The following is a 21,686-nucleotide window of genomic DNA, read 5'->3' on the forward strand; positions in this document are numbered from 1 at the left end:
TCTTCACAATCGTTCTGGTTATTCTAAGTTCTTTGCAATTCTATAGAGATACATTTGGCAGTAACCACCCAAAACCACCAGTGGAGACTGTATTGTTGTGTTTCCCTAATTTGGTGATGAACTCTGGCCCTGCGCTGGTGGGGCTCCAGGGCGGAGGGTCGTGGGTGTTTGCAGGAGTCTCGCACGGGAGGCTGCTTTGTCCCGGGACAGTCTAACGTCTACCAGGCTAGTCCTGACGGGTGTCCCTGTCCCGGGAAACTTGCTGCTCTCAGCTGACCAGCCTCATTTCTTCCTACCAAGAAGCAGCTCCGGCCTGGGCAGAGTTGGTTCAGGTGATGCAGGGAAGACGCAGCAGAGGGTTTTGTCACTCACAGATCCACAGAAGAGCGTGCCTGCAAGGGCTGACAGGAAGTCCAAAGAGCAGGGCCTCGCCCAGCAGGCGGGGGCTGTGCGTGGGTCCAGGGCACGGCCCGGGGTGTCCCGCGGGAGGTCTCACGGTGCGTGTGGAGCAGGCAGGCCGTTCTGTGGGGTCAACTGTGACTGAGAAGCCATCACAGGCCCCGTGGCTGTGGGAGGTCAGCGGATGAGTCAGCTGGGTGGACTCTAGCGGTCCCACTGGGGGGTGGAAGCTGAGACTGGGCTGGGGTGGGCGTGTCTCTGAGCCCTGCATCCAGTCCCAGAGTCCAGCTCGCATTCCAAGTGGAGGCTGAGGCAGCACAGCACAGACCCCACGCTGATGGGATCGGTAGCTCCCTTCGGGAGACTAGGCCTCGCCCCACTGGTAACCCTCCAGCCCGTGAAGACAGCACGCCTCTCCGTTTAAGGAGGTCCTCTCCATCTCCCTCAGAGACCGTTTAGTCTCAGCGCAGGTCTTGCACGTATTTTAAAGATTTATTCGTGGCTGGGATGTGGCTCATGGAAAAGCCCTTGTTTCTCACACACACACACACACACACACACACACACACAGAATATTCCTAGGTGTGTTATAGTTTCATGCTATTAAAATTTCTTCTGATTTCTTTTTCCAGTTGTTTTTTGCCACCATATAAATATAAACATAATTACACATATTGTCATTTTATCTTGTGATGTTGCTAAAATCATGTGTTAGTTCTCATGGTTTGTAGGTGTTTCTGAATTTTCTATGTACACAAGTATGTCATCTAAAAACCACAAAAATTTTTTTTTACTTTCTTCCTTTCCAATCTTTATACGTCTTTCTCACCTTATTACAGTTGCTAGGCCTTCCAGTCCACACAAAACAGAAGAGGTGATGGGGGGAAGAGCCAGAAAGTACTCAACAGCTCCATTCACACTGTGAGCGCGCACACACACACACACACACAGTCTTTCAGATTAAGGAAGTTTCTTTTTATTCTTTGGCAGAGAGTTGTATCAAAAATGTGCTGAGTTTTATCAAGCGTTTTTCTGTACCAGTGGGCATGAACATATAGGTTTTCCCCTTTATCTCGACTGTGATACCAACCTTCATTTCTGAAATAAACTCGACTTCATCATGAGGTATCATATTTTTACTGTATTTTGCGGTTTGATTTACTAATGTTCTGTTTAGGATTTTTCATCTATTCTCACCAGAGATACAAGCCTATAAATTTCTTTTATTATAATATCGTTGTCAAGTGGTAATAACAGGATTTTGCTGCCTCATTAAACAAGTTGGGAGGTGTTCTTTTTCTCTGTTCTCTATAAGAGTTTGTGTAAGATTGTTATTATTTCTTAAATGTGTGGAAAATTACCAGTGAAGACATCTAAGTCTGGAGTTTTCTTGGTGAGAATGTTGTAAATTACAGACTGAATTGGTTTTTAACATTATAGGATTCTTTGGCTTTTCTGTTTAAGTTTTGCTAAACTGTAGTTTTAAAGGATGTGTCCATTCCATCCAGTTTGCCACTTTTACTGGCTTGAAGTCCTTTGCATATTCTTGTTACATTTTAAATGTCTTCAGGACTAGTGAGCTGGTGCGCACCCATACTCCCAGCCATTTGGGAGGCTGAAGCAGGAGGATTGAAAGTTTGAGGCCAGTCGAATAAATTTAGCAAGATTCTGTCTCAAAGTAAAAAATAAAAAAGGACTGGGGGTGTAGCTCAGTGGTAGAGTGCCCCCGGATTCAATCCCCAGTACAGGGTGGGGGTGGGGGGGGAGTCATTGGAATCAGTAGTCATGGCCTCTTTCACTTCCAATATTGGGATTAAAAATCTGAGTTTTTTTCCTGTTTGCCGCCACATGGTTCTTGATGGGATCACCCACTGTTCATCTTCTTAAGCTCCTAACCTGTCTGTTCATTCTCTCTGCGCATACCCATTCCCTAGTCACTGATTTCTACCGTTGTTACCTTCTTTCTTCCGCTTTCTTTATTTAGGCTTAGTTTTTCCTTTCTCTAGTTCCTTGAGAGAGGCTTATGTCATTAATTTTCAACCATCTTATTTTCTAATACATACACTTAACGCTAGGAATTTCCACCTGAGCACTTCCTTGGCTGCTTCTCGAGTTTTGATCCATTGATTTTCATTATCATTCATCTGGAGTATTTTCTAATTCCATTGTGATTTCTTCTCTGACCCATGGGTTATTCATAAGTGTATTGCTTAATTTCCAAACACTTGGGAATTCTCCAATTATTTTTCTGTTGTTAATTTCTGGTTTAATTGCATGGTGGTCAGAGAACACACCTCTGCGTGATTTCAGCATTTGAGATCTGCTGGGACCTGCCCCGGGGCCTGGCGTGGTCCTGTGGGTGAGTGCTCCACATCTCCATTCCCTCCTGCCCTGGTGCCATGATGCCATGCGTATCAGCATTTATTCCTTTATCACTGTTTCCCAAGGTTAATATTTGTGCATATCTACCTGATACTCCCTGTAGCCTGTGTCCTTGCTCCTGGCTGCACCTCGTGTCTTCCATGGGGGCTGCTTTCCTTCAGCCTGGAAGACCTTTCCTGGACGGCCCATCTGCCTTTTCTGGGAGACATTTTGTTATCTTTGTTTCTGAAGAATCCCTCCTTCAGAAAGGTGAGCAGGGTCTGTTGAGTTTTTCCCTTTTGGAAATTTAAGTGTGTTATTCCGTGGTCTCCTGGATTCACCCACTTACAAGTCACCCTTGGGGGCCAGGCTGCCCTCCACGTGTCTTCCCGCACACCTGCTGCCAAACACGCACACAGCAGAGCTTTTAAGGCTTTTGCATTCGCCCTAAGACAATCTTTTATTCCTGCTTCTGTGTGAGCTCCTTTTGCTCATGAGGATCAGGCGGGGAGAAGTCACACACACCTGGGTGTCTTCTTGGGAGGGGGAGTCTCCCAAAGAGTCCTGAAAGCCAGGCAGGGTGGTGCACACCTGTGATCCCAGCTACCCAGGACACTGAAGCAGGAGGATTGCAAGTTTGAAAGCAGCCGGGGTAACTCAGCAAGATGCTGTCTCAAAACAAAGGCGGCATCGTGCTCTACTTCTGAAGTTCGGTCTGTTCAGTTTTGCGAGCCATGGAGAGTGACTTTTTATCACAAAGGCAAGTTCGGCCCCGTGTTCTTGGAGTTTGCGTTCCGACCCTACGGTCAATTGAGGTATGCCAACAACAGCGATTACAAGAGTGACGTCATAATCAGAAAAGAGGCCTATGCACAGGAAGGTGGATGGAGGCACTGATGACGGTGACATCACCAAGGAGGATGACGCTTTGCGGCCTCCTCCTGCAGGAGTAGGCGGCAGGGGCCTGGAACCGTCATCGGAGATGAACACGCTTCTTTCACAACATCGAAAACTGGCTCCTTTATTGATGTTAATCAATCCAAGGATCCAGAAGGCGTTCGAGTATTTTATTATCTTGTCCAGGACCTGAAGTGCTTGGCCTTCAGTCTTATTGGATTACACTTCAAAATTGAACCAATTTAAATGAAATATTAGTGTGGACCCGAGAGGGGTGGAAATCATTGTTTCTTTTTTTTTTTTTATTGTAAACAAATGGGATACATGTTGTTTCTGTTTGTACATGGCGTAAAGGCATACCATTTGTGTAATCATAAATTTACATAGGGTAATGTCGTTTGATTCATTCTGTTATTTTTTCCCTTCCCCCCACCCCTCCCACCCCTCTTTTCCCTCTACACAGTCCTTCCTTCCTCCATTCTTGCCCCCCTCCCTAACCCTAACTCTAACCCTAACACTAACCCTTCCTACCCCCCTTTATGTGTCCTCTTCCACTTATTAGCGATATCATTCGACCTTTGGTTTTTTTGAGATTGACTTATCTCACTTAGCATGATATTCTCCAATTTCATCCATTTGCCTGCAAATGCCATAATTTTAGGAAATCATTGTTTCTAATTACCACTATCAGGAGATTTTTGTGTATACCAGGACGGGCGGTATGTTTTTATAAACTATCAATTATTGTCTTTAACAAATATGTGACAACACTTTTTTAAAAGGGCTAGGAGTGTAGCTCTGAGGTAGAGCACCTCTGGGTTCAACCCCCCGCACACACACACTCACACACATCCTAAAAATGACGTTTGTCTCTCCTGCAGGTTCTGAGCCACCTGAGAAGCCAAGCAAGGCAGAGCCCAAGTCCCTCCTCACTCCCAAGTCAGGGGTGAGGTGGATCTTAGGAACAAGGACAGTAGCACCCATTTAATGAGAGCCGCCTCGCGCCCAGCGCCACCCAGAGCCCCATCCCCGGGGGGCAGGTGTTATCAGCTCCGCCTCAGATGGGAGACCAGTGTCTAAGAGCTGAGCAACCCTCTCACCACCCGTGAGGCAGCCGGGTCAGGACTCAGATCCAAACCAGCCTCAAGAGAATGAGATTTAAACAGCGGTGGTTCTCAGTCCCCGCAAGTGCTCCCCACGAGGTTATTAAATGGAGTGGCCTGTGTTGCATACCGTTGTGTCGGATATCCGCATTGAGCCCCCTCCCCATCACGATACTCCAGCTGCCTCGGCCTCTTTTTATTTCCCCAAACATCCACCTGGGAGTGCGTCTACCTGCTGTTCCCTTGACGAATCTGCTTGTCCTCACCTTCCTCACCTGGCTCCGCTCCTGCAGTTCTCAATTTACATGTTTTCTTTTAAAGTTGGGTCTTTCGACTCCTCCCCTAATGTCAGGTCCCTTTTGTAACCTCGTAACATCTCCTTCCACGTTTTTTCTCTCCAGAACTTTCTGTACTTTGTTCGAATAGGACCAGTCTTACTGGGGTAGTGTGCAGTGGGTTGCCTCCTCCTGGCCCCAGCCAGGTCCTGGCTCTCTTGCTTTCTGTTCATTGGGATCGACTCTCTTCCTGTCTTCTTTTCCTCCTCCTCCTAGGGGTGAGGCCGGTTCTCTCCTCGTCCATCTCCATTCCAGTGGAGGCAAGCCAGGGAATGTCCCAGGAGCTGCACAGGTGAGTGGATTGGATACCTGGCATGACTGTACTGGTCGGGCAGCTTGGCTCCGTGGCATGTTTAACTGAGTCATCTTTGGCAAGGTGACCAGGCTCCAGGACAGAACATGCATGTGCAAAGTGCCTCTTCCATGACACGCCCACCTCTCTGGGGCCAGGCAAGGCGCACGGGCATGGCCTCTGGTGCCAGAGTCTGGATGTTCCCAGAGCTGGGGAGTTGATGTGCAGTCCAGGTGGGGCTCCCTGGCGCGGGCTGGAGTGCTCTGCCCCATCTGTGCCCTTGCATTTATGCTGTTGTGTCTTCACCCCACTATGTTTTTTCTTTTTTCTTCTCATTTTTGGTACCAGGGCCTGAACCCAGGGGTGCTTAACCATTGAGCCACATCCCAAGTCCTTTTTATGTTTCATATAGAGACAGGGTCTCACTAAGTTGCTTAGGTCCTCACTTAGTTGCTGAGGCTGGCCTTGAACTCGCAGTCCTCCTGCCTCAGCCTCCCGAGCCGCTGGGATTACAGATGTGCGCCACCCAGCCTGACTGGTATTTCTGTTCCACACCCCATAGAACACCCAGCTGAGGCGGGCCTTTCAGTGCTCAGCGAAGCCCGCCTTCCGCTTTCCCAAGTGCTGTGGGGCCTCTTCATCCGCCTGCTTCCTGCTGTGGGTCTGCCCCGGGGCCAGCAAGGGAGGCAGGGGCTCCACCAAGCTGCACCCCCAGGCATATTCGTTTTTCTTTTCTTTTTTTTTTTTTTAGAACAGATTTTTTTTTTTAGTTGTAGATGACACAATACCTTTATTTTATTTATGTATTTTTATGTGGTGCTGAGGATAGAACCCAGCGCCTCACAGGTGCGACGCAGGTGCTCTACCACTGAGCCCCAGCCAGTCCTCGTTTTCTCTTTTGAGATGGGCCTTGCATGTTGCCAAGCTGGCCTTGAACGTGTGGTTGAAGCAACACCCCTGGCTCAGCCTCCTGCGTCGCGGGGGCTGCAGCTGCACCGCCGTGCCCCGGTTGCCAGGGCTCTGTGTAAGAGGAGGACTCGGGAGCACTTGGGCCGGACACTGGGGACGCCTGCGCTCACCACGCTCATCCTCTGCACAAGGTTCTTACTTTTCTTTCATTTCCTATTTGACAAATGAGGTCCCTGAGGCCCGGGCCTTGTGGAATTCACCCCTCTGGAAAGACAGTCTCTGCTCCCCAGCTCGGCCCCCTGGCTTAGGGTGGAAGTGAAAATAGAGGAAGAACAAACCAAAGCACGAGTATGCAGCCGCCAAAGGCACAGAGAACAATCACTTCAGACGCCGAAATGTCAGCTGGTGGAAGTCGGTACCTTCCTCACACCCAGGAAAGACCTGCTGACAGGGTGCTGGCCTTCAGCCGAACAGACCTCGGCCGGGCCTGCGCCCAGGGAAGCCCTCGCACCTCGCCGTCGGACTGGAACACTTGGCAAAAGCCAGGAAAATAACAGGCTCACACTCATTGTCCCGTCGGTGTCCATGTTCCATGGGGACAGTGTCTCAAGGGCTTTTGCATCCTTCAAAGACCTCTCTCTCTCTCTCTCTCTGTCTTTATCTCTCTTTCTCCCTCTCTCTCTGTCTTTATCCCTCTCTCTCTCTCTCTCTCTCTCTCTCTCTCTCTCTATCTCTCATTCTCTCTTTCTCCCTCTCTCTCTGTCTTTATCTCTCTTTCTCTCTCTCTCTCTGTCTTTATCTCTCTCCCTCTCTCTGTCTTTATCTCTCTTTCTCTCTTTCTCCCTCCCTCTCTCTCTCTCTCTCTCTCAAGGTTAGTGTGGCTGCTAGATGCACACTGAATAAGATTCACAGCCTCTCTTCAAGGAGACACACCTCTGTCATTTAAAGGTGGCTCCGGGGACTGGGAGTGTAGCCCGTGGCTCTGAGCAGGGAGCCTCTCAAACAGGAAAAGAACTTTGCAATGAGCCAGCCGCTTGCTGGACAGCAATGTGGGTTTGACAAGTCACTTCAACCCTCTGTCTGCTTCCTGGTGGACAAAATGCAAAGAATAACACCCTTCTCTGCAGTCATTTTGTGAATCAGAGGCGCTATGTCCAGGCGGGGGCTGTAACTCAGAGGTAGAGCATCGCCTACCTTGTGTGAAGCCCTGGGTTCCATCCCACCAGAGAGAGACGGGGCGGAAGCACCAAGCCGCCAGTGAGTAAAGTAAGTTTAACTCACTTTAAACAAACAAAATGTTTAAAGTAAGTTTTTTAAAGTAATACTGACACAATTGGAAAAAAAAAAAAAAACTTCACATAATGTCCGCACCCCAAGGTCACAGACCTGGCAGGAAACAGATTTGGAATTTAAAGATCGTTTTTCTTTTCCTTCCTTTCCCCACTTGCTCCCTCCTTCCTTCTTTCTATCCTCTCTCTCTTTCTTGTTTAGAATTTCCCCCCTGAAGTGCCAGTGACCACGAGGTGTCCTGGGGAGTCCGCACAGCCGTCAGGTGCTGTCAGGGGTCTACCTGGGCGGTCGGGCGGCAGCCAGAGGCCCCGGTGCACCTCAAACCACTCCCCCTCTGACACGGGCCCACTTCCTCCCAAGGGCCTTCTGGGAAAATCAGACCATTTGGGCGACATAGCTCCAGGAAGAAGCAAGGAAAGCATGGCTCAGGGGGCCCAGGATCCGTCCTCCGTCCTTCGCAGGCTGGTCCCTGCCCTTCTTGCCACTCGGCCCTCCTGAGCCGTGAAATAGCCAGCATGGTGTGGGCACGGCGAGGGTCACCCACTCCCCGATCGATCCAGCAGTGTCAGGAACCCGGGATCGGCTGCAGTCACGGTGCAGACGGCGATCCCGGAGCTTCCCGGGCTAACGTGCCTTAGAGTAAAGGAAGCAGAGGCTTGGAGCAGAAGAAGCGTTGCTGCCCCAGGGCCAAAGGGCCGGAAGCGCGAGTCAGAAGGGGAGAGAGGATGAGAAGCTCTGCCCTTCATGTGGAGCAGGGTCCTGCTGGACAACAGCACCAAGTCCCTGTTGTGACCTTACTGGAATCGACAGACCATCCCCTGCAGCACCTGCAGAATCCCAGAGGAGGGCTCAGGCTCAGGACAAGAACAAGGACGTACATCCAGACCCAGCCGAGAAATCGCCTCACCAAGCCCCTGGGGAGAAATAGATGAATAAACAGGAGACTCCAGAGCTTGCCTTGGGGTAGGGGGAGCTGAGCACGGGGATCCAATACAGTCTCCCTGACAACCAGGGAGGGAGGAGGGCCAAGCCTGGCTCCCAGTTGCCCTGGCAACAGGGCCCTTTAGTTCAGGGAACTGGAATGAAAAAGCCACATGCAAATGAATCAAATTGCAATTAGGGAGGAGAGTGAACACTTGATCTGCCTTGGAGGAGTCAGGAAGGGTGTGTGAAGCAGAGAAGGAGACCCTTCGTATAAAAGCCTATGCAGCCTGGGGTGTCCAGGGGTCCCTGAGGTACTGGCGACCCCCCTGTTATGGTATGGATGTGAGGTGTCCCCCAAAAGCTCATGTGTGAGACAATGCAAGAAGATTTGGAGGAGAAATGATTGGGTCGTGAGCGTCTTAACCCATTAGTGAGTTAATCCCCAGATAGGGATTAACAGAGTGGTAACTGAAGCGGTAGGTGTGGCTGGAGGAGGTGGGAACTGGGGCGTGGCTTTGGGTATATATTTTGCATCCGGAGAGTGGAGTCTCTCTGCTTTCTGATGATGTGAGCTGCTTCCCTCTGCCACGCTCTCCACCATGATGTTCAGCCTCACCTTGAGCCCCAGGGAATGGAGCCGGCCTTCGGTGGACTAAGACCTCTGAAACCGTGAGCCCGCAAATAAACTTTCTTCCTTTAAAATTGTTCTGGTCAGACCTTGTAGTCACAGCAGTGAAAAAGTGGACTAAACCCCCCTTAACTTGGGTGTGCTCAAATGAGTAGTGAGCATCATGGTTTAGGGCCCTAGTCTGGCGATGGCCGTGGCTCTGTAGATGGGAGGGAGCAGGGCTGCCTGCTCAGTGACAGCAGGAGCGATGTCCTTAGGGACCAGAAGTCACAGTTGTCGGAGATGCAGCAACGCACCACGCTCACACACATATGTGGTGCAGGCAACTGGGAACACGGGTGTTTCTGAGATAAATCCAAGAGTCAGTTTGCAGATCAGATGGCCTCTGCTCACCAAGAGCCTCAGGTGGGGAGGCATCAGCCCCCTCCAAAGCACAAGCTTCCTCTCCAAGACAGACCTCACATATTGTGAATCTAGGAGTCTCAACCATCCTTCTCACTACCAATACAGTCCTGCCTCCCTGTATCCTTTGTGACTCCTGTGAGTGACAACTAGGAGCTTTGGACTTTGAGATAAGTCTCTGAGATCTAAGATCAAAGTAAATAGATCTTAAAAAATAACAGGATGAAAGAATGGGCAAGAACTTCAACAAGCAACTACGAAAGCTCTAAGCAGATCCTTAGAGAGACTGGAGAAGATACTACATTGGTCAAACAAGAACAGAATGCTCTGAGAAAGGAACCTTGCAAGAACAGGAGAGAGGGGCCGCCTGTGGTGGCGAATAGAGCATGGAGAAAAAGAATATTACTGAGGAGAAAGAAGCAGAAGCAGAGGACAAGAAGGATGTAGGGAGAGGGCAACTCCAAGTCAAGGAGGGGACAGGAGCCGCCACTGATTAGGGGCATGACCTGAGTGTCCTGTTGTAGCAACTCACGTGCCCCGCCCACACCCCACTGGAGGAGTGCCTGATCTGTCCCTTCCCCACGGACGAAGGTGACAGGTCGTCTTCTTTTCCTCTGACTAGCCCCACTGTGAAAGTGACTCCTTGTCCCCAGAGCAGGTCGTGGGGAGAAAGGCCTTGTGTTCTGGCTTGCAGTCTGTGGGGGAGCCCGTGTTCGATCTCTTAAATGATAGATAGCTTGGGATTGTGACCTCATTTCCAAACACCCAAGCAAGAATGTGCTTCTGTTGTTTTGTCTTAAGCAGCCACCTGAGTGTGTGGGACAGGACCAGCCCTGGAAAATCTAAGTCATGGAAGAGACACTGGCTGATAAGGACACTGGAGTCGAGAAAGAGCCAGCAGGTGACGGCTTCCGAGGATCAGCAAGCTGACTCCCTCCAGCTCAGCCTGAGCAGGAGGAGGAATGCTGAGCACCATCTGCCTGGCCTACGGGGACAGAGCCAGGGCTCAGGATGAAGACCAGGGCTGGGCAGAGTGGAAACCCTCCAACACAGACAATCCCAGACGCAGACCCGCAGATGGATCTGGCGGTGCAACCACCACAGCAACCAGACACAGTGCCTCTGTGTCACCTTGTGACCCTGAAGTAGGAAGGGTGGTCCTGGGTTCCTGAAGGGCAGCTGCATCCCACAGTGTTACCTACGATAGTCTTGGCCAAAAGCCTCTTGGTGAGGGCTGGCATTTGGAGAAGTAGTCCCATTTATCTTATTTGCATTTGGATTCATCATCCTTACACAATAGAGCAGCAACTGTGGGCAAAATGAAAAAAAAAATCCTATGTGCTTGGAAGTCACAGACACAGACTAGATTCCTGCCTCTGCCACATCTGGCTGTGACATGGGACAAAGTCCTGCAATTTGCTGAGCTCTTTTTTCTTTGTCTGCAAATAGGGTGGAGGGTGATAATCTTTCCCCCACAGAACCAAGGTGAGGATCAAGGGGAAGTTTCTGTCCACGGGGAGCCCTGATTCTTATCCCTCGGCACCCAAAGGCAGGGCTCCTTCAAGGCAAGTGTGGACATTCTGAGACCCGCTGGCAGCTGGAGATAGAGCATAGCTTGGCAGGTGTGCTCCAGGGGCACTAAAAGCATCACTTCATTCAATATAGGCATCTACCCTGAGTTAGTGCTCTTTGAATCACACATTTTGCTGGTGGGGAAACTGGGGCACAGAGAGGTTGCATCATGGAGCTGAGGTCACACAGCAGCAGCAGCAGCAGCAACAGCACTAAAACATGGCAGCAGGTGGACCATGCCAGTCTCTCTACCCTTCACCGTGCTCTTGGGTCTCAAAATACATCTGTGTTCCTTATAAGTACACTCATGTCCATGGTGTCCATGATGGCCCACACTGACTGCGGTGGTCCACATGGCTGGGTGTGTGGGCCATGCACACCCCGTGGCCAGGTCACTGACCACACCTGCCACTTTGCCACAAGGACTATGCTTTTAACAAGGTATCTTCTGGGGTGGATTTCCCTAGAGATACTAAAATCTAAAACTATTTGTTTGTGTACGTTGGAATTTTTCTTTCTTAAAAGTCCTCTCAAAGTTTGTGTAAAAGGAAAAGAAAAATGCCCAAAGAAAGCCACAAGGAAACCATGTTGGAACTCCCAGCAGGGGGCCGTGGGCTGGCCACGTCCCCCTCCACTTAGGCCTCAGCAGGCACTGCCTGGTGAGAACAGATCTAAACAGCCACTGCTCACCGAAGAGGACCAGGGAGCCCCCAGCTAACACGTGCGTCCCCGAGCGGGGCAGAACCGCTTCAGAGGCCCCGTCCCATGAATTAGCCCAATCGGAGGACCAGCAGCCCGGCAGCGCAGGCCGCTTGCAGAGGGGTTTCAAGCCCCTGCTGTCCTTCACTCACGATGCCAAGAGGGGCGGCCGTCTTGCGGAGTCATTGGTGAGTTGAGAGTAGGACGCAGGGGTGGGCGGGAGCCTCCCAGGCCTGCCTTACCTGCCCAGCAGCCTGCAGGCCGGGTGGGGACAGGGCTGGTAACCTGTGCGGAGCACTGGGCAGTGTACCCTGGCTCACAGCTCTGCTTGCTTGCCAGACGCCCAGCTGCAGGTCAGCTGGCCTGTCTTGGGAGCAACTTCTAAAAAGTGTCAAATTGTTACAGGAAATGTGAGGGAGTGGAAGGTGGGACTGGCTACTCCCCGTTTACCCTACTCACAGAAGCACCAGTCCCTCAAAATCTGGGCCAGGTTTAGTGAAAACAGTAGAGAGTCTTGGTGCTTCCTTGTGGCCTTGGCCCTGGCCGCAGAGCAACTCCGTCCCTCTCTGGAGTCCTAGGGCCCCAGGCCACACCTTCAGACCGCCAGGTAGTCTCGAAAACAGGACCCTGTGGACCACGGAGTGGTTCAAGCCCAGGGCTCTTGGCCACATCCTGGGATCCCGGGATGTTCAGTCGAGGGCGTGAGCCCGGGAGCGCCGCCCCTGCAACTGTGCTGCAGAGGCCCCGCTGCCCGCCAGTGTCCGCTTACGCAGGCTCTCCGCTGACCTCCACGGGCAGAGCCGCTCAGCCTGTGGGTTTGGTGAATTTGGCTCACACGGGAAGGAACATGATAATTGTTAACCTGCAGTGAGACGATGTCTTCTCCCTTGATTTGTGTGACTGTCGAGGCCTTGCTCAACCTCAGTGCCGGGGAATGCTGTTCCAGCCCCTAAGGGCTCAACGAACCCCCCTCTTTCCTGTCCCCACTTCACTGCTGTCTGGACCCGGCTGTCCCACTGGGTCAATGACTTACCAAGGTCAAAAGCTGTGTCTGACCCTCTAGCCACCCTTACCACTGAGCTTCACCTTGCTCAGTGGTAAGGTGATCCCTGCTTCTCAGATCCGAGACCAGGCAGCCCCCGCAAAGAGGGCTCCCGCGTGGATCCCGCATGATCCAAGGACACTCATGGACTGTAGAGAAGGTGCCCTTTCCTCCTCATGTGCTGCTTCTTGCAAAACGTGTTAATTTTCTCCACAAGTAGATTTCCCTCCCCCACAAAGGAAGTCACAAGCACATTCTCCGCAGCCCTGCCAGCTCATTGAAAGTGCCATCAAGTCGGGCCTGAGTCTTACCTGCCCTTAGCCACCCACATTCACCTGTCTGGCCAGATTCCTTTGTAAGTATTTTCACGAGGAAATCTGACTTGCTGCCATTTGAGCTACTGTGACCCAGTAGGTTTTCTACTCCGCAAATCCAGAGATTTCCGTGCTCACCCACCGACACTCTGTGAGCTTTCTTTGAGTCTCCAGGATGGTCTTGTACAAGAGCAAGGAGAGGACTAAGTTTTTAACATTGAGAGAATCATCAGTAAGGAGTGGACAGAGCATGTGCACACACATGTGCGTCCACGGCTACAAACCACCCACATGCACTGGTGAAAGCAGGCTGTTGGTTAAGGTGGAAGGCGAGTTGAGAAGGAAGGGGTGGAATTACGAGCCGATGGGGTAGGCGGCTCAAGTGTCACATCTCAGTGGTAATGGGAAGGAAGCGGAGAGGAGAAAGGGCTCCTTTGGAACCCACCCATTTATCATTTTCCCCTTGGCAAACACTGCAAAAGCAGAAGAGAAGGCCGCCTCTCCTTGAGAGCTGCCCTCTGGTCCCCAGAGGGCCCGCGCTGGGCCTGATGTCAGCGTTGCTAAGGAAACGCTGTGTGCTCACGGGCAGCAAAGCAAACAGACACAGAAATCACGGGTAAATCATTAATTCATTAATATTCTCATGGACGGCACCTGGAGAGACAGACATACTCCTTCTTTCTTCCAGGTCCTCACAAGTGTGCTTTTGCCGCGGGGTAAACACTTGGAGGAGCACTCCATGGATAATCATCCCTCTTGGGCTCACACTCCAGAGGCGATGAAGGACGCACTCCCGGGCTTTAATGGATCAAAGAGAATGGTGAGCTGCTCGAGGGCACGGCCTGGGCTTTGCTTTTCTAATGGACGGCTGTGGTTTCCCAGAGGATGGGACCTGCATTAGGAGAGCCGGGGGACGCGGTGCCCTGCCCTCGGCTGGCGGAGCTGGGTGGAGGCAGGCCAGGCCCACGGCCACCTCGGCATCTGCGGGGCCTCTTCCAGTGGCCAGATCTCCTGGTGCAGGGGCAGGCGAGGAGGAGGGGTGATAAGCTCCAGTTGCAGGTGCCATTGGGGTGTGTGAACCCAGAGGGGCAAGGGCCCCGCGTGGGCAAGGCGACACCCAGCCGGGGGCTGCCGCCATGGGAGCAGGGGGTGTCCAGCTTCCTATGTTCCAGGCCGCCCTCTGGAACCTGGCCACCACTAGCCCTGGGGTCACCACAGAGGTTAGGGGTTAGTGACAGGCGGGCAGTCTCAGTGGGTCTCCCTCCCCTGGCCCCCTCATGCACCCAGGCCACCGTCACAAGGCCCTCCGTCTCACCACCACCTCCTTCCCTCAGGTGTGCAATGTGTCCGTGATCACCGCACCTGGACACCAGGGGCTGGAGATGAGTCCTGTCCTCTGAGGACAAGCCTGGAGTAGCAGGGAGGACCGAGAACACTCTGGCATGGGAGACGCCCAGAGCTGTGCCTGCCTAGCTGTGTGACCTGCACCAGCTGCTCAACCTCTCTGTGCCCTGGTGTCCTCCTCCACGCACAGTCATAGCACCACCTTGAAGGGCTGTGAGAGCATGGCTGGGTGGCTTCGCATTGCGCACGCACGGCTGGGCTCAGCAGCAGGGGAAGCAGAGGGTGATGGCAATACCACGGTGTGGCTGGCAATCACTCACCTCCGTCTCCAGTCTGGCACCTTCCAAGCCCCCACAAAGGTCAGACAAGGAGAGGCCTCGGTCCTCGTCTGGTCCATGTCCTCCTTTAGGCCCAGCAGGACAAGTCATTTCCACAGGGCTCCTCTCCTCCAGGGGAGCTCGCTCAGAGAGGGACCCAGCGCGGGAGGGTGCCAGCCAGGGGAGGAACAGAATGAGTGTTTGTTGATTGACCTCCAGGAAGGTGCTCCTGTGAAGGGAGGTGGGCAAAACCATGGCTGCGCGGCAGTGAAGCCAGAGGGAGCTGGAAGTGACAGCAGAGGCCACAGGACAGTCAGTTCTGACACAGGAGGGGCAGGCAGCTGGGGGACTTCCTGAAGGAGGGGCTTTTGAGGTGGGTTAAGAGAATGGAAAGAGGCCCAGGGAGCCCAGGGGGCAAACCCTCTGAGGCATGGGGATCCAGGGTGGGGTCGGGGCTGCAGGACAGCAGCAGGGAGAGAGAGACCTGGATCTCGCCTCCCCTGGCCTGTTTAAGCACATCTCCAGGCAGGTAGGTGAGGAGAAGCCTCACGAGCTGATCCTACTGTCTCCAAGGAAATGGGGCTTCCCAGGGGGTGTCCCCAGAATGAGGGGCTGCAGGTGGCCTGTGGGGTTGGCTGGCACTTTGTGTCTGTGGCAGGCACACAGCTCTGAGACCAGCAGGCACATCTGCCGAGAACTTGGGCCCACCCCATTCGTCTTCCTACCCCGTTTAGTCTTCCAGGACTAAAATAGGTGGGGGGAGGGAGCAAAGCCAGGGTCTCCCCCTTAGAGAAGCAGAGACAAGCCCCCTCGTCAGCATTTTGTGGGTTGAGCACTGGATTAGGAGAGGTCACAGATGTACCTGGGGAGAGAACCAGGACCCAGAGCTGACATCCTCCAGTGGCCTTCACCCATCTCAGTCCTGAAGCCTCCCTCGGCCACATGCTGTGAGCAGGCTGGAGCAGGGCCAGGTGCCAGGGCCACTGGGAGGCACAAGGGACAACATCCTGGAATCCTGGCTCCTGTGGGGTGCTGCCCCCTAGAACAGGATCAGCCATGTGGCCTGTCCACTCCTAGGCAGGGCAAAGGTGTGGAAGGCTCAGCTGGCCTCCCCCACCGCGTGCTCTGTGGTTCTCGACCACCTGAGAGGATGGCTGAGAGCAGATCCTAAGGCCCTCCCCAGGGTTCCAAGCTGGAGGGCAGGGTGGGGCTCAGAGATGCCGCTTCCCCAGCGCAGCTGGCCTGGGGCTCTGAGGCAGGTGGCCTGCGGGTAGCACTCAGAGCCTCGGTCCAGGGTCAGTGCTGGGCTCACATGGTGGCGATGCTGCCCGGGAGCTGCTGGCCCCCCGGGGCCACGAGGGCCCTGGACTGGGACAGTGCCGGAGCACGTGTTTGTAGTCATGGGCCCCCTGGCTGCACCCTCTGTGCTCTGCAAAGTACGTCATTGTTTGCCCACTCCCAGGCCCCTCTGTGAACCCAGACCTGCACCTTCTCAAGCCGTAGACATTTCAGAATTGTCAAACAATAGGGCTCAAAACCACGGCCCTCCCTGTCCTCACGTCCCTCTCGTCCACTGCGTGGACCCACACGTGCGGGAAGGGCCTTGACCGCCTCCCAGTGAGATGCTCGTTGCTTGGGCTTATGATTTTCTTTTAGACAGTCCAGCGGCCCCTTCCTAAAAGGAACAGATTCCAAGCAGGCTATGACTCTGAGCAGCAAAAGCCCCCTGCATGGGAGCTTTATTTTCTCAGGCTCATCCACTTGCCCACCTGGGGTCTGAGAAGGTCCCTGTGTGGTGCATGACTCAGAGACAGGTGGTCAGCCGAGGAGCCACGCCAGCCCTCTGCACAGGGGTGCTCACATTCCAGTCTGTGCTCCCACCGTGCCCTGCATGGTCGACAGCTCCCTGGACAGGCACGGGCTCGCTGCTTGTCAGGAGGCTGAGTTTAACTGACAGGTTGGATAGGTTCCCCAAGGCAAGGGTTCCTGAGCTTTGTCATTCTCACTAAAAATGTGATTTATAATATATTCCTATTTGCCAGACACTCCTTTCCCCAGGAATGAACACTTAGCACAGAGATGGGAGGCCTGCCCCAGGGCTTGAGCCCACATGCAAACACACCCCTCCGAGGCTCACTAGCAAATGAGCAGACGTGCATGGGTCCCCGGGCAGCATGGCCATGCACACTTCATTCTGATACGTTTTAATATCTTAAGCAGACACTTAAAATTCGGGACAGGGCGAGAGTGGCCCACAATTGATTTTAGAATTTCACGTTCTAAAGGAAAGACTGAAGGGTCTGATGAAGGAGATCTACCAGAGCTGGGGTGTAGCTCAGTGGTGAGCTTCAGCTTAGCCTGCTTAAGGCCCTGGGTTTGAGTCTCAGCACAAAAAAAGAAAGAAAAGAAAATGTATTTTCCCAACACTCCTTCCAGTTTATAAAAGGAAAACAGTTTTTCTTGCTCCTTCAACAATCTGGTATTTCTGAATGCAGCCTGTGTCAGATATTAAAGAGCAAGTCGCGCCCTTGGTGGAGCTTCCCAAGAGACCCTTGGTAAGAAAGCATGCACATGCACAAAAACAGCGGAAGCCGCCTGGCTTCTCTCAGAAGTCTGGGTTAAATTTGCAAACTCATTTTGCCTGAGATAACCAGGAATCCCTAAGCTAAGTGGGCAGAACCGGATTTGATCTCTGCATCTGATTGCTTAGCAGAAGCCAAGCAGCCAATGTTTCAACAGTGTCCCCATATCAGGAAGCTTCCTAAAAATCTTCAAGGGGGTAACCTGAGCTCCTGGAAAATGATCTTGAATGTCAATAGGACAAAGCTTCCCTTCTAAGATAGAACTAGGGGAGCCGGAGCAGGCCTTCCGCATTTGGCTTGACAAGAATCTTTTCTCTTTGCTCTGTGTGCTCTGGAGAGCTTCAGCAGGACTTGGCCTTTTCTTTGTTAAAAGGAATGGTTAAAAGAAAATTTATGTATAGTAAACATTTAAAACTGAGTTCATCCAATAGGAATTGTTCATTTTCCTGTGTGTGTGATACCAGTTTTTCCAGGCAATACACAGCTTTTATTTCATTGTGTGCATAAACACTGATCCAGGACACTCCAACCACGGGAGCCTAGGACTGACAAGAGGGCTCAAGAGACATCCAGTGTCCCCAGCCAGCAACGTGCAGCTGGTCAGATGTGTCTGGAGTTCTGTGCCACGTGGCCAGAGGAACACGGAAAATGCTGGGCAGCCTCCCAAGGGCTCTGGAGACGTCCCTGAACCCCCATGGGGCTCTGGCCCTCAGCACGCCTGGCACTGGGGACAGCAAGACAAGACAGTCGTGGGCGCGCAGCGTGCGTCCTGTGCATCCTCTCGCCACTAGGTGTCCGCCTCCTGCCTCCAGGCCTGCCTCGCTGCCACACGGGGCAGGGCATCTGCCAGAACCATGGCTGGCACTCAGCTGACCCGACAGGGGTCTTCCGGGATGGCGAGGGCTGTCTGTAGGCCCCACGTGAAAAGCCAAGGTCATTCAAAGACTGAACAAGCACAGACGGGGCAAAACCATAGGGACGCGGGTTTTGATGAGTGGCCGGGAGACCCTCCTAGGTCTGCTGGCTCTTGGCCCGTGGTGTAGGTGGGCTCCTTCCACCCACCGGTGGCCCTTGAGTTCTTTGAGTGTGTCCCCCTGCAAAGCAGGATGATGTGACCCTGCTGCGAGGGGCGGGAGTGGCCAGGATGGAAGCACACTCTCCTGCTGCTGGACGGACACCAGGGTCTCCTAGCCGACGCCTGGACCAGGCCGGGGCCAGCGGCCTGGCACAGTGCTCCCCGAGAGCACTGGGGCGCTTAGTCCCTGCTCGGCAAGCCCCCAGCCTGCTCCCACCCAGCTTGACCCTGAGCCTGTCCTCCCCATCTGTCCCCTAAGCCTACCTCCCTGGGCCTGCCCGCCTGAGCGGCTTCATCCGCAGAAGCGATTCGCAGGGCGGCCACCAGGTGGCACCCTGTGGTCTCGAATGGCTGCTTGCTGGTTCCCCGCCAGGCCAGCGGCAGCCGTTTCCAGACAGGCTCCCTCCCCTCCTGCGGCCCTTTGTTGCGGAGTACCTCCAAGGTGCTCATGGCTCGACAGTGTGGCCCACGAGCTGGGGACACCTGGAACTCCATGGAAGTAACCCCTCATGAGCACCCAGAGGGAGCAGGACTGGCCGGCGTGGCTCTCCTGGCCTCCTGGGTCAGCCCCATCCCTGGGCACGGTCTCTCCCCTCTCTTGACAGGTAGTACCGGGCACACCTTCCTGGGTTTGCCTCACCTGCTAGAGTGTGAGGGCTGGTTGTTTCCCACCACACAGCAAAGCCCACTGTGCAGTGTTTGAGGCTGATGTCTTTAAAATTATAGGTAATTGACAAAGAAACGTCCGATAATAATAGCTCTAAACATAAAAGTCAGAAAGCAAGCCAGGCTCTGTGGTGCATGCCTGTAATCCCAGTGACTCAGAGGCTGGGGAAGGAGGATCACAAGTTCAAGCCCAGCCTGGGTAACATAGCAAAACCATCTCAAAATTCAAAACAACGGAAAAGAGCTGGAGATGTTGCTCAGCGGTAGAACAGCCCTGGGTTCAATCCCAGCACTGCTAATACCAATAATAAGAAAGCGAGAGGGGAGTGTCTTCAGGGAGGGCAGACACTCCCTGCTGGCTTGCACTGTGATAGAAGCTTTGGTGGCTATGGGGAGGGTCAAGGGGTGTGCCTCAGCTTAGAGGCAGACACAGAGACACCTGTCTCCGAGACACCGCTGGCTCCGAGGGGCACGTGCACGTCATGAGACCTGCTCTAACCGCCTTCCCACCCTTGGGCTTGCTTCCTGACATCCCAGATCATGGGCAAATATCTCCTTTCCCAGAATCCTAGATAGAAATTTTAAAAAAGAAAAGAAAATGGCCAAACCATCAATTACTTAACATTTTTCCCATGCTGGTGGGGTTGCGTGTGGCGTAAAAATAACAGAAACAGAAACACCGGAGGATGGGAGAGGTCATCCTAGGTGAGTGTGCACCCTTGTGAGCCACCATCAGTTTGTGACATGACCTCCTGAAGGAGCTGATGACAGAGATGGCCATGCGTGTGGGGGACACATCAGGTGGGATGGGAGCTCATGCTGAGTACTCATACCAGCTGCTGTTCATGCCCACCTTTCAGGTTCGGACTAAGCCGTGAAGCCTATGCAGCTGGGGCCAGTGCTGGAGGAAGGGTTTGGATATGAGCAGCCTGACTCCAAGCCCCTTTCACCCACAAGTCTCCTGGACACACCTCCACCCAGAAGCCTGAGTGTCAGGTGTCATGTGACAGAGGTCCTGCTGCGGACCCAGCAGGAGTTGTCTATGGTGGCAGGAGGACTGTCTTAGGAAGCTGGGGCAGCATTTGTTAACTCGCCTGAGATTAAACCACCCTCACTCGCAACAGTCCTTCACGTCCATATTTGTTCTCCCAACAGCCCCGGGCAGTGGGCAAAGCAGATGCTAACAACTGATTTTACAGAAGAGGAAACTGAGTCCCAGAAGCTGGCCAGCTGGACAGAAGCCAGTGCATGCGGGAGGCTGCAGCTGGCGTGCCTACTGGGGGGAACCAGCACAGGGATAGTCGGTCCCCTCATCTCCTTCTTGATTTCTGAGGCCTGAGTTCCCTGAGGTCAACCACCGCCTGAAAATACTAAGTGGAAAGTTCTAGAAATAAATAAATAATGAGTTTTAAACTGCATGCATTCTGAGTAGTGTGTGAAACCTCCCACCGTCCTGCCCTGTCCAACCTGGGAAGCGAATTGTTCTCTGTCTGGCGTATCCACGCTACGCCCTTAGTCTCCTAGGGACCTTTTCAGTCATCAGAGCCAAGTCCACATGGCAGTGCTTGTGTTCAAAGTCCCTCACGGAGCAGCCTACGTCATGCCTCGTCTCACCGCGTAGGTACTGTACCATCTCACATCATCCCAAGAGGACTGAGAAGAGTACAAGAAGATGTGTTGAGAGAAAAAGACCATGTTTGCATAAATTTCATTATAGTATATTGTTATAATTGTTCTAATTTTTTTAAAGAAAATTTTTAGTTGTTGATGGACCTTTATTTCTTTATATGTGGTGCTGAGGATTGAACCCAGTGCCTCACACATGCCAGGCAAGCGCTCTACCACTGAGCCACAACCCCTGCCCATAATTGTTCTAATTTGCTATTAGTATTTGTTAAATTTTCTTTCAATGCTAGGGATTGAACGCATGCTAGGTAAATGCTCTACATTGAGCTATACCCCTAGCCCTATTCAGTTTGAGTCAGGGTCTCACTAAATTGCTCAGGTTAGCCTCCAACTTAATCCTCGTGACTCAGCCTCCCAAGTAGATGGGATTACAGGTGTGTACCACTGTGCCCCAGTATTCTTACTGGGCCCAGTTTCTAAATTAGACTTTATCACAGGTGTGCATGGATAGGAAAATACACATTATGTGGAATCTGGTACTTCCTGTGGCTTTGGGCATCCACAGGAGTCTTGGGACACGTCCCTGTGGGTGAGAAGGGACTATAGTACGTGATATGCATCAAGCTATGGATTATGGCTGATTTTGACTAATATTTATAATGCCCCTGTTGGCTGAGGATGTGAGGTGCCCCACCACGGCCAGCAGAGCCAGGCCTAGAACCCAAACGTGTGACGACAAGGCCATGCCACCGTCTCTCCCTTGAGTTCTGCCATCCTCTGCCTCTGTGCAGTGGCCTCCACTGGTGCAGCCATCCCTCAGCCCTCCGTTCAGATCTTGATGCCAGTTCCCAGCCGGAATTTCACTCTGAAAATTGAAAACATGGTGTACGTGCGCTGGGGGCAGTTGTG

General features: G+C 52.8%; 1 long non-coding RNA gene and 1 pseudogene across 4 annotated transcripts; both read left to right on the forward strand.

Annotated features, from left to right (window-relative positions):
• The first annotated feature begins 3,253 nt into the window (after positions 1 to 3,253).
• LOC306662301 (protein mago nashi homolog) lies at positions 3,254 to 3,943 on the forward strand (annotated as a pseudogene). The gene is made up of 2 exons: positions 3,254 to 3,274; positions 3,484 to 3,943. The product of its transcript is annotated as a protein mago nashi homolog (transcript).
• Positions 3,944 to 8,721: 4,778 nt separating this feature from the next.
• On the forward strand, positions 8,722 to 16,270 carry LOC306662668. Of its 3 annotated transcripts, none has more exons than XR_013764184.1 (4): positions 8,722 to 9,179; positions 10,342 to 11,999; positions 13,856 to 13,987; positions 14,502 to 16,270. It is a non-coding gene; the product is annotated as an uncharacterized lncRNA (long non-coding RNA). The 3 variants fall into 3 exon arrangements; XR_013764185.1 differs by having other exon boundaries at positions 10,345 to 11,999; XR_013764186.1 differs by having other exon boundaries at positions 8,729 to 11,999.
• The last annotated feature ends 5,416 nt before the right edge of the window (positions 16,271 to 21,686 follow it).

This window comes from Sciurus vulgaris (assembly GCF_902686455.1).
Source record: "Sciurus vulgaris genome assembly, chromosome: 5".
In the NCBI taxonomy this organism is placed as follows: Eukaryota; Metazoa; Chordata; class Mammalia; order Rodentia; family Sciuridae; genus Sciurus; species Sciurus vulgaris.